We start from the raw sequence: 13,075 nt of genomic DNA, 5'->3' as shown, positions 1-13,075 counted from the left end.
CCCAGTACAGAGGAACACCAGGGCCAAGAAGTGGGAGTGGATGGGTAGGGGAGCAGGGTGGGGGAGTATAGGGGACATTCGGGATAGCATTTGAAATGTAAATGAAGAAAATATCTAATAAAATAATTTTAAAAAGATGAGGGCTTGCCTTTTATTAGTGTATCTTGGTTTTTGTATCTTTGTTTGTTTTTGTTTGTTTGTTGTTTGTTTTTGTTTATGTTTTTCCAAGCCTGACTGTTGTGTCTTGGAGACTTGCTCTGTTCTGAAGAGGAAATATAGAGGGCACATATGTGGGGCAGAGGGGAGGTGGAGGTGGAGCTAAGAGGATTGGAGGGAAGGGAAACTGGGTATGGGAAGTATTGTATGATACAAATACAATAATACAAGTATTGTCAATACAAATAAATAAATAAATAAATAAATAAGTAAATACTCCCAATATTGTCGTGAAAGATCTTGGATCATGCAGTTTTTAAGTGGGATTTGAAATGGAATTTCAAAGATTATAGAAAAATATATCTAATTATAGCAATTCAATAGTCTCAAAATAATAATAAAAACATATCATAAAATTAAGAGGAAGTACATTTCTAAATAAACTTTGAAATAATATAATTACAAACATTGTTTTTTAATATGAATATCAAATATATTGTTATTTCACCTTAGCAAACATTGGTGACAATTCAAACTAGCAACCCACGGAACTGAGACAACTATTGCATAAATTTATTCAGTGATTTTATTTATTTATTTATTTATTTAGCTTCAGCTGCTCTTTATTGACTTTTGGGTGGGCACTATAGCAACAGACCTGGAGACTGCAGAATACAAGGTGGAGAGTGGAGTGTCTGCAGTGACAGCAGTGGTGTGCACAAAGAGTGGGGAGGCCAAAACTGTTAGGAAAGCAAGTCAGGGCCAGAGGCAAAAGTCATCTACACTGGGCCCCTAGACCCCATGCCCCCAGCCCCTACTCTTATTGTTTCCTGACTCCAGGCTAGGGCTGGGAATTCTCTGAACAACTTTCTACAGGAGCGAATTACACAGAGATGATGCAGTCCTGTGGTAAAGACAAAGGGAAAACAATTCTGCATTCCTCCTTCACCTCTGTCTCAAGGAGGGCCATGAAAAGTAGCTGGGCTCTATTGCATGTTTCAGAGGCATTAGGCTACACCATCGCCCAGAGAGAGTACTACAAGTTTTGTTGGCCTAATGGATAGGATAGAAGAGGACAAGGTACAGGGGCTAGAAGAGGGGCTCCAGAGGGCCATCAAGATATAGGCACTACACACATGGTGTTGGTGAAGGCAGAGCCAGGGTGCCACCCGGTCAGTACAATGACCAATATCTCCCTTCTTGAAGAAGTCTCGGGCTTTGCACGAGGGTCAACATATTCAGCCCAGTAATTCAATACTGCATCCCTACACATCACAGGGAAGGTGCCGCACTACTGATGGACCTGACAGGCAGTCTGGGGATTGCGCATCACAGCAATGATTAGAGACCAAGGCGGTACCTGGCCACTTGGTGAGCACTCCTGCCAGACTTGAAGAGCACGACAATGGCCCTACTGCAGCACTTGAAGAAGGTCTCCACTCCACCCATGGAAGCAGCTTCTGTGGGGTCCTGGTAACATGCGCCAGGTCGCAGAGTTTCTAGAATAGCTGCAAGTGGTAGATAGCAGCCTCTGCCTCTCGGGCAATCAGGTTCTGCATGCGAACAGCCTCCAGAGGGTAGTCCCGCTTGGCTTGTTTCTCCAGACAGCATGATGCAGTCTGCTCCATCCAGGACTGCATTGGCCACATCACTGCCTTTAAAAGATCCTGACAGAGAGTAAAAAATTATTTAAACCCCTAGGCCTGTGTCCAAATTAGCCCCATTGTTCCAGGATGCCAGGTGTTTGCGGTCTTTGCCAGGTGTTTGCAGTTTTTGTGGGTTTTGCCGTTCTATAGCCCAATGCCAAGTGTTTGCGGGTTTTGTGTCTTTATAAATCCTTTACTCCTTGAGCTTGTTGAGGACTCCTGCATGGGATACGAGTCATCTCCAGTGCACTGGTCTTTCTCATATAAACCTCTTACAGTTTGCATCAAGACCGATTCTCTTGAGTGATTTGGGGTGTCGTCTCTCCTGAGTCAGAACGTGGGGGAGTCCTCATTTTGTGGGTCTTTCACCTTCAGTACAGGTAGGGCGTGGCTTCTTGATCATGCATCTTTGTGGCAAAGACAACAGGTTTCCCAGCTCAGTTGCATCATCCAATCATCATCTTCTGAGCCAGGAAGACCTTCTCTACAGGAATCTCAATGCCCAGGTCACCACGAGCCAGCATGATCCCATCACTGGCCTCTCAGATCTCTTGAAACTTGCAGACACCTTCAGGGTTCTCGGTTTTACTGATGATCTTGATGTTTCTTGCCCTTCTCTCCCAGGACCTTCCTAACTTCATGCACGTTGACTGTCTTGCGGATGAAAGACACAAACATCATATCCACATCCTGCTCCATCCCAAACTTCAGGTCCTGGATGTCCTTTTCCGACACAGTGGAAAGGTCCACAGCAGCGCCAGGTAGGTTCACACCCTTCTTGCTGCCCAAGGAGCTGTCATTCTCTGCCAATGTCACCAGGAAGTTAGTACCTTTTTCCTCACCTGCAGTGAGATGAGCCCATAGTCCACGTAGATCTTCCTGCCCACCTCCACCACCTTGCAGATGTTCTTATAGTCTACCTGCAGGATGTTCTCCTCCCGCTTCTCCATGTAAGGCTTGTCCAGGGTGATTTTCAGAGTGGCTCCTTTCTTCAGCTCCACCTTTGCAGTGTTGCTGTCTTGGATGAGTCCAGTCCAGATCTCAGGTCCCTTCGTATCCAGAGCCACTGCAACGGGATGATAGAGAATGGGATTGGATGCAAAGCTTTCTGTGGCTGCACGGAGCTTCTTGATGGTCTCTGCATGGCCCTCGTGGGTTCCATGAGAGAAATTCAGCCGAGTCACATTCACTCCGGACTTAGTCATCTCTCTAAGCATCCCCACAGATCAGGAAGCAGGGCCAATGGTACAAATGATGACAATGTTGTGGGCCATGATGGGCGTGGAGTGTCCAGGTGGCAAGTGTGTTCCAGGAAAGTGTCAGTCTTGGATGCATGGAGCTGCTGGGTCAGAATGAAGGCAGTCCCTGCTTTGCTGTGTGGCTGCTGCATGGTTCCTGAAGTCCTTGAGCATACTTCGGTTCCTGCTGCAGACAGGATACCTAAAGCAGACACCTGTCCAGTCAGAAGGCATCACTACTGTGCAGGAGTGATTCTATTTATATCTATTGTTTCCAGGAATAAAACCCAGAACAGGGCCTTATATCCAATTTAATGATTTAGTCAATGGCATAGGAAAGCCAGATAAATATATTTCATATTTATATTTTGTTGAATACCCTTGGTCCTTTATGACCTGTTAGACATTTATCTAGTTGTTAAGGTCACTACAGAAAATATTTAATGTTAGAGTTGAAAGGACAGATGTTATATCACAAAAGCAATCTGTACTGACAGCCTATAAAGTGTTTGAATAGAATCTATGAGAAGCAAGACGAGCTAAGCAAGTTCCATTTAAGCAGCTAGGAAGTTCGGTATCCTCTGGCCTTAAATAGCTCATCTTCATAGTGAACAGAATATGACTTAGAATAATCTAGGACACTTCAGGATGTAATCTAGTATTGTAAAATAGATTTAAAAGGGTTGAGGTCTGGTCAGCTTTATTCCATTGGATTGGTCACAACATGAACACAAAGAAAATGAGAAAAACTAACCAAACCCCACCGTGGCCCTGCTTCTTACCTGTGGATACTATGTCACCAGTGACTGTCTGCTGTTGTGACACCTTCTCATCACAATAGAAACCTTAGACCAAAATAAACTCTTCCCTTACTTTTCTGCTAGTTATTTTATTCTAACAATAGAAAAAAAAGTTTTTATAGATGAATAAGTTAGTAACAATGGACTATATAGATATGTTTAAATAGGGAGAAAGGAGTGTAAAGTTCAAAGGGTTTTGCACAAAGAAGTGATAGTATTTTAGTAGATAGATTTATTTAACCTGTAACTACTCTGTGTAAACTAAACCTAACAAATTCTAGTGAATTAGTTAAGATACTGAGAAAACTTATAACCTGGATATATGTACAGAAAATAAAAACTCAACTTGATATTTTCAGTGGTTTGTAGATTCGAGACCTCATATCAAATCTAGGATTCAACCTAAGATTTGTATTTGTTGTTGAATCATTACCTTTGTACTGTATCCTCAAGTGGTTCCTGAACTTTATGAAAGGAATAGTTTAATTGCCTGGAACTAAAAATAAAAAGGAAGATATAAAAAAGACAAAGTAAGTTAGACATGCATACAAAATAGACATGTATTTTAAAAGTGCAGTACAAAAGGATGAAGTAAAAAACAAATATTTTGTGTAGGGCTCAAGAAGTTGGTCTTTTCCTTATGTAGTATGAAATTCCTTTGCATAACTACTCTTCCCACCACACTGAAACAAATGTGGGTAAGAATGAGAGGGCTGTTCAGTACAGTAGTTCTTGCATATTATCTCCTCTTAGGGTAAGAGAAGAAGAAACACACTTACAAAGACTTTGAGATATATTCAGATTTCTTAACAACAACAACAACAAAAAAAAAAAACAGACTAATAAAATTTGAATATTTAGGATCCCCTAAAACTCTTTATAATCATGATGAAAGAAATGAGTGAATGGTCTCTAAAAGTTCTGTCTCCCCACTGTTGGGCATCCAGCTCCAGTAGAAAGACAAGGCAAGTGGAAAGATGAGGTTGCCATCCCACAGTCAAAAACTCTGACCCAGAATTGTTCCTGTCTAAAATAAGTGCAGGGACAGAAATGGAGAAGAGCCTGAAGGAAAGGAGGTCCAGTGGCAGTCCCAAAGTAGGATCCAGATCAAAGGAAGGCTCCAAGGCCTGACAATGTTACTACTGATGCTATAGTGTACTTACAGATAGGAGCTAGCATGACTGCCCTCTGAGAGGCCCAACAAGCCGCTGAAAGTGTCAGACACAGACAGCTATATCAAGCCAATGGACAGAAGCCAGGGACACCTATGGCTGAATTAGGAAAGGCTTGGAGAAGCTGAGGAGGAGGGCAATCCCATAGGAAGACCAGCGGTCTCAACTAAGCTGGATTTCCGAGATCTCACAGACACTGAGGCAACAACCAGGCAGCATACACCAGCTGATATGAGGCCCCCGACACATATACAGCAGAGGATTGCCTGGTCTGGCCTCACTGAGAGAAGACAAACCTTACCCTTGAGAGACTTGAAAACCCAGGGAGTAGGGAGGACTGGCAGGGTGAGGTGGGGGTGGGGGGTGGGGACAGCCTCTTGGAGATGGAGGAGGAGAACAGGAGTGAGGAACTGTAGGAGGGTGGACCAGGAGGGGGACAATGACTGGACTGTAAAAAAGATTAAAGATAATTAAAAAAAAAAAAGAAAAGCTGAGTGAGGGAGTCTTTGGACGTGATTCATTCATGAATGCAATAACCTTGGAAAAATGATTGTTAATCTTTACAGAAAGTTCTTATTGAGAAAGCTATTTTAAAAAAATAACTTAAAATGCAGGAAGATAGCAGCTGACTGCTGATAAAGAAGTATCACAGAGGTAGAGAATACTAGTGTTTCTTATCTGGGACATACCTTCCAGAACAGAAACATTTATATTTTTATGTGGTTTGTGCTGTTTTGTTACAACAGACTAAATAGACACAAGCTTGTTTAATGAATATCTACAGGTTTGTGTAATATTTTTATATACCTTATAAGATCCTGAAATACAAGGTAATCAGTGCATCAGAAGACAATCCCAACTTTGTTGTCAAAAGACTGAAATAATTTTTTCAACAGATTTTAAGACACTTCCTTCACCTTCTATCAGTTGATTTAACCTAATATTAAAATACTGTTTACTTATGTATTTTTTCATTCTGCATTGTTCTGTTAAATATGCACACACTTCATAATTTTCTTATTAATCATCTATGATCATAATTATCAGAAATTTTAAGACTCAGGTTACACTGCTTATTTATTGCCATTATGAGCTTGTCCCCTAATCTGTGGTACACGGTATTGCCCTTAGTACAGGCAAGAAGGAACATCTCATTCTGAGAACCAAAGTGAGCTATTTAGTAACTTTGGCTCTCTAGGAATTTTCAGATTTTCACCGAAAGGACACTTTACTTAATCCAAAACTTCTAAAGTTAAAGATACTTTGGATAGATGCATATGTTTGTCAAATGTTCCTTCCGGGAGTGAGACCACTGAGATGAGAGGTGTGGTATGGCTTGTGAATACAGGTGCCTCAGATGTTGAAAGTTTTGTTTTGTTCTAAAGACAAGGTACACTTTATCTTTGAAATATCTGCATGGTAATTTTATATTTTCTGAGGCATTCTCTTACATATACTAAGTGTATGTTGAAAAATGTATGTATGTATGTATGTATGTATGTATGTATGTATGTAGGCTTCTTTAACTTAGAAAAAATAAAATGAAACTTGTTGTTTATGTATGCTTGATAACACAACTATCATTATACACATGAACAGTACTTGCTATTTTATACTTTGGATTGAAAAAGAATGAAACAGCAAGGATAAACATTAAGTTAATGAAATGTCAATGAAGCATGTCTACTCTTCCCACTTGTTATGAATATAGACTTTCAACCTCTATTGGATTTTATCAAAAGTGGGAGAATAATCAATGGTATGCAAATAATTTTAATTACCATATAATAAACTGTGCATTTAATGAACTATTTACCCAAACCCTATATAATTTATTAAAGTTCAATATATAATTTTACCCTGCAATCAATCTTCCTCCCTCCCTCCCTCCCTCTCTCCCTCCCTCCCTCCCTCCCTCCCTTCCTCCTCCCTCCTTTCTTCCCTTCCCCCTCCCCCTCTCTCCCCTTCATTTTTGTTTGTTTATTTGTTTGTTTTACTTTCTGGCTGTCCTAACTCACTCTGTAGATCATGTTTGCCCCCAGCTCAGAGATCTGCCTATCTCTGCTTCACAAATGCTGGGATTAAAGTCAAGATGTGCCACTATGGTCCAGTCTCAGTAATTTTTCTAACATAGGTATTAATGCCTAATTTCCTGCCTATTTTGCCTGTGTAGTAACTGTATTGGAACAGATTACAGAGTAAGATTTACTTTCGGTACAAAGATCTTTGTGGAGCAGGATTGTCTCTGTTATTGCTTACTGTCCTTCCAACCCTATCAGACACGTTTCCTCATCTCTAGTGAAACAACTATAAAACTTATAGATGTAAATTTGTAAAGTGGTGTATTGAGACTCTTGAGATTTCATTCATACATTCTGACATATTTAGGATAACAATAATGTTATGGGCATAACGTCCAACTTTACGAGGACACATAATTTGACATCGAACTCTTTCATACTCTAAGAATCTCTCTGCCAGCTCCTTTGCAATGTTTCAGGAAACTTAAGTTCTGAAATCTTTTATAGTCCTCTCTGTGAGACTGGGCTCTACAACTCTGCTTTTGTCTGGTTGTGGTTTTTTGAATTGATCTTTATCTGTTGCAAGCATAAGTATTCCTGATAAATGAAATTTGTGTTAATATTCTTTGGACCCTTGCATTTTTCACTAAATATTCAGAAAATCATTAGTTTCTACACAATAATATTGATACATGAATTCTATATTTAAAGTATGTACATCATTATGAGAGTATCTATAGTAATTTTAGCATTTTGTTTTAAGATACCTGAAAATGTACACATATGTGCTCACAGACACAAGTGATATTACAGAAAAATTATACATACTTCATAGAAGGTATTGAATATAGCTGCATGTTAATTAATGACTTGTTAAAATCTATGCATAGTTTTCTGTTATTTCTAATGGCTTTTTTTGTTGTTGTTGTTATTGTTCCTGATTTTCTTCTTTTTTATTTTTTTATTTTTTTAATTTTATTTATCTTTATTTTGGACTCCAGGTTTTATCCCCCTACTGGTCCACCCAGTTACTGTTCCAAATGCTTCCTCCCTTCCCCCAACACCCCATCTCCAGGTCTCCAGTCCCCACTGCCTCCCACTCCATACTACAACCAAACCTCTCCCCTACTTGGGGCCTCTGGTCTCTTGAGGGTTACATGCATCTTCTCTGACTGAACCCAGACCCAGCAGTCCTCTGCTGTGTGTGTGTTGGGGACCTCATATCAGCTGGTGTATGCTGCCTGGTTCGTGTTACAGTATCTGAGAGATCTAGAGAGTCTAGGTTGAGACTGCTGGTCCTCCTACAGGGTTGCCCTCCTCCTCAACTTCTTTTCCCTAATTCAACCACAGGGGTCAGCAGCATCTGTCCATTAGTTGGGTGCAAATATCTGCATCTGACTCTTTCAGCTGCTTGTTTGGGTATTTCAGAAGGCAGTCATAATAGGCCTCTTTTTGTGACACTCCACAGCCTCAGTAATAGTGTCAGGCCTTGGGGCCTCCCATTGAGTTGGATCTCACTTTGAGCCTATTGCTGAACCTTCTTTTCCTCAGGTTCTTCTCCATTTTTGTTCCTGTAGTTCTTTCAGACAGAAACAATTATGGGTCATAGTTTTTGACTATGGAATAGCAAACACAACCCTCACTTGAATACCTGTCTTTCTGCTGGATGTGGGCTCTAAGAGTTCCCTCTCCCCACTGTACAGCATTTCATCTAAAGTCCCTCCCTTTGAATCCTGAGAGTCTCTCACCCCTGAGGTCTCTGGTACATTTTGGAGGGTTCCTCAACCTCTTACCTCCAGAGGTTGCCTGTGTCCATTCTTTCTGTTGGCTTCAGTACTTCTCTCCCACACAATATCTGATCATGTTCCCCTCTTCCCCTCTCTGGTCCTTTTCTCCATACAGGACCCTCCCTCCCTTCCCTCTCCTGTGATTGCTTTCTTCTTCCTCCTAAGTGGGATTGAGGCATCCTCACTTGGACCCTTCTGCTTGTCGACCTTTGTGAGGTCCATGGACTGTATACTGGGTATTCTGTACTTTTATTTGTTAGCTAATATCCACTTATAAGTGAGTACATACCATGAATGTCCTTTTGTTTCTGAGTTACCTCACGCAGTATGATATTTTCTAGTTCCATTTATTTGCCTGCAAAACTCTGGATGTCCTCATCCTTAGTTGCTGAGTAGTATTCTATTGCATAAATGAACATATTTTCTGTATCCATTCTTCTGTTGTAGGACATTTGGCTTGTGGCTATCAAACAAGGCCACTATGAACATAGTGGAACAGATGCCCATGTGGCATGGTGTGGCATCTTTTGGGTATATGCCTAAGAGTGGTATTGCTGGATATTCAGGTAGTTTTAGGTCCAAATATCAGAGGAAACTCCAGATTGATTTCCAGAGTGGTTGTACCAGTTGGCAATCCCACCATCAATGGAGGAGTGTTCCCCTTTCTCCCTATCTTCTCCAACATGTGTTGTCACCTGAGGTTTTGATCTCAGCCATTCTGATTGGTGTAAGGTTGAATCTCATTTGCATTTGTCTGATCACTAAAGACTTTGAGCATTTCTATAAATGCTTCTCAGCCATTTGAGATTCATCTGTTGTGAATTCTCTGTTTGTTCTATATTCTACTTTTTGATTGGGTTGTTTGGTTTTTTGGTGGTTAGCTTCTGAAGTTCTTTATATATTTTGGATATTTGCCCTCTATCAGATGTGGGGTTAATGAAGAATTTTTTCCTAGTCTGTAGTTTGCCAATTTGTCCTATTGACTATGTCTTTTGCCCTACAGAAGCTTTCCAATCTCCTGAGAATTCATTTATCAAATTTTAATGTTGGAGCTTGAGTCATTAGAGTTCTCTTTAGGAAATTTCCCCCTGTGCCAGTGAGTTCAAGGCTCTTTCCCCCTTTTTCTTCTATTAGATTGACTGTATCTGTTTTTTTGTTGAGGTCCTTGATGCACTTGGACTTGAACTTTGTACAAGGTGACAAATATGGATCTAAAAGAATGTAAACCCTGTATTTCTTTTAAAGGAAGTACTAAAGCTGATTTATAAAGAATAGTGCTTTGAAATGATCTCAGATAAGGAGATTTCTATTTTAAGATTTTGCTTTTTTTTTTTTTTTTTTTTTGGAAAGAAGAGCAACACTTGGTCCATTCCTGACAAATACTACATGACAAGAGAAATAATTGATGGAGAGATAAAGTTTCTTAAAATCGCTTCTGTATTTTTGAACACAACTTAGCAACACACTTTAACTTTTTTAGTCTGTTCTTCAAACTTTAAAAGATGAACAATTTTATCATATTAAGGAAGGAAATATTTTTAAGCTTTTTAAAATTCAGATGATATTCAGGGAGTGAAAGAAAGAATCTTCTATCAACAAGTATAATGAAGCATACTTTTAATTTAATTAATTAGACTTTTGTGACTATAGAGAGTAACTTATAGATGAATAATACTTTCATCAATTATTATTTCCAAATATACCTTGTAGATCATCAATATTCATAGAGTTGCTGATGCTGTAGGTTAATTTATTCCCTATGATTATGAAAAGGGAAATCTAAGGGTATAAGAGGCACCTTAGTATTAAAAGCAACTGGCAGAAGCCATCTAGGAAAGGCTACGGGAAGCAAATAAGTTTTCTAGAGATAGCCCACCATTTTGAATGGGTGCCAAGTGTGAGCTCTGACATTCAGAGATGTCAGAGATGTCAGGGACCTCATCCCAGGATTGCTTCTTGCTGTTGCTGTGCCTTTCCTGTCACCATTACATAGCATTGTGATTTCTGGGCCTCTGCTCAACCTATTGGGCAAATATCCTGCTGACCAACATGAAGATGTACTCTTGTATAGTAACCCTGTATAGACAAATTGATGATTTCACTATTTCTGATATTTTATAGAACTTTTAAAATGATACAAGTTACTTCAAGCTCTTTATTGAATAAAAGCTACAAATAAAGCTATATAAACCTTCATGTGTCATAGGCTAATTGCACTAGAATAAGAAAGCATGCTTGGGGCCAGGCAGTGGTGGCTCATGCTTTTAGTCCCAGAACTTGGGAGGCACAGGCAGGCAGATTTCTGAGTTCGAGGCCAGCCTAGTCTACAGAGTGAGTTCCCGGACAGCCAGAGCTGCACCAAAAAACCTTGTCTAGAAAACAAACGATCGAAACTACAACAACAACAACAACAAAAAAAAAAAAAAAAAAAAAGAAAGAAAGCATGCTTGGAAAAAATGTATGGTCAAGGAAATCATTTCTTCTAGGTTAGGTAGGAGACCATGAACTGTGAACTAGTAATGGGCAATTTTTATAAGAGTAAGGACAGAAAAAAAATTAAGTAGTTTATCTACACAAAACTTCAAATAATAAGACATAAGGTTGATTATTTGTCTTGACAAACCCTGGAACTTGTGACATAAAAATTTTTGCTTTAAATTTATAATGAACTTACAGATCTAAACGACAGATAATAAATGTTTGGCCCAATACTAGTCTTAATGGAAAGCCATGTAAACAATTTTCTTGTATATCCTTAAACTTTATTGATCTCTGACATGACCTATTGCATTAGACTTACTGTGAATTTATGGAATTTAAAAGTGCTGAGAAAACCACATGATCAGTTATTCTGCTGTAATGATTTTTATCTGATAGTTGTATGAGGTAATTTTTTAGAGTAAGTATAAAAACTAAGAACACTAATAAAGTAGTTTGGAACTCTTTCAGCTTCATCAAGTGTGTGTGTGTTTGGATGTGGTGTGTGTGTGTGTGTGTGTGTGTGTGTGTGTGTGTGTGACTGCTGTGCCTGGCTTTCCTTTCTTTCTGGCTCACAAAGAGTTAATGAACTCTAAGCCTCTGACCTGATCAAGGAAGGCCCCTGGAGTCAAAGGGAAAAGATTCCAAGTAACTTCAGTTTCTTTTCCTTTGCTGCTATCAGCAGTAGTTAACCAACAGACCCTAACAGCATTTGACCCCTTGGCCACTGAATAACAACAGAATTAATCTCCAAAAGTAATCAGCTGTTGGCCTGGATTACCAATGCCACCTTTCTCTGTCTTCCCCAGGTATCCAAACTGGATGCCATACTGGACTCCAGCAGCAAACAAACCCTCCTGAGGCAAATTCTTTCTCATTACATACACATATACACATGTAAAAATGATGCATGTTATTTAAGTGGAAATTTATGTTCTTCTTTTTGAATATTTGAGTATCTTAGATGATTATAAAGCATATGTGAGAAAAAAGCAAGACTACTCCAAAATTCTTTATTCCAATTTTTTGTGATAATTCAATGAAGTAGACATAAAAGACATTCGAAAACAATTTCTACTGACATTTAGAAAAATACAGTGGGTCCTTATGCGTTATTTTACCTTACAATATTATATTTGACAATTCTATTTTTCTCCAAATTAGATTTTAACAGGTTTGTCTCTATGTTACCTGTTTTCTTCTATCCTTTCTCATATTCCTGAAAGACTATCTCAAGTTTTAGCCCTACAGTTCTATAGCTCAGAGAAGAAAAAAGTTGAAATTCAAGGCAGAAATGCAAAAATAAAACATGCATATGCCTTTTAAGGAATTAAGTTGTGAGTATCCAAAGATCCAATGTGAACTTCAAGCAAAATAAAACAAACCAGAATCAGAGAGGTGAAAAATTAAGAGAGTTAATAAGGAGAAAAGTTGTATATAGTATAAGAAGACATCCTCTTTGTCTCAGGGAGAGTTATATGCTCAATAGTGAGATACACTCAGGAAACATTATTACCTCTATGCTACTTTCTAACCATACTCTAAATGATGATAATCTTATTTTACAATGTAACTTTATGTGCCTTCTGCATAATAAAAACCTATTCTGTCAATGATCAAGTTGAAATTGTAAAGGATGAACTTTGAATGATAAACAACAACATATTGTAAAAGCTTTACTCATGAACTCAATTCACTGATATGCTTTCATTTATTCAGCAAAACTGGATTCTGATCCAATCAATGGGTAAAGGCACTTATTGTCAAGTCTGATGTT

At 39.1% G+C, this 13,075-nt stretch overlaps 1 pseudogene across 1 annotated transcript; it reads right to left on the bottom strand.

The window, feature by feature from the left end:
- Window positions 1-1,270: 1,270 nt before the first annotated feature.
- Window positions 1,271-3,243, bottom strand: LOC110329826 (annotated as a pseudogene). Its single transcript, XR_002380929.1, has 2 exons — window positions 2,172-3,243; window positions 1,271-1,811 (listed from the first exon to the last, which is right to left on the bottom strand). The product of XR_002380929.1 is annotated as a pyruvate kinase PKM-like (transcript).
- Window positions 3,244-13,075: the final 9,832 nt, after the last annotated feature.

This window comes from Mus pahari, chromosome 12, assembly GCF_900095145.1.
Source record: "Mus pahari chromosome 12, PAHARI_EIJ_v1.1, whole genome shotgun sequence".
Classification (NCBI taxonomy): Eukaryota; Metazoa; Chordata; class Mammalia; order Rodentia; family Muridae; genus Mus; species Mus pahari.
The sequence above is the reverse complement of the archived record's forward strand: the minus strand, read 5'-3'. Positions and strand labels throughout refer to the sequence as shown.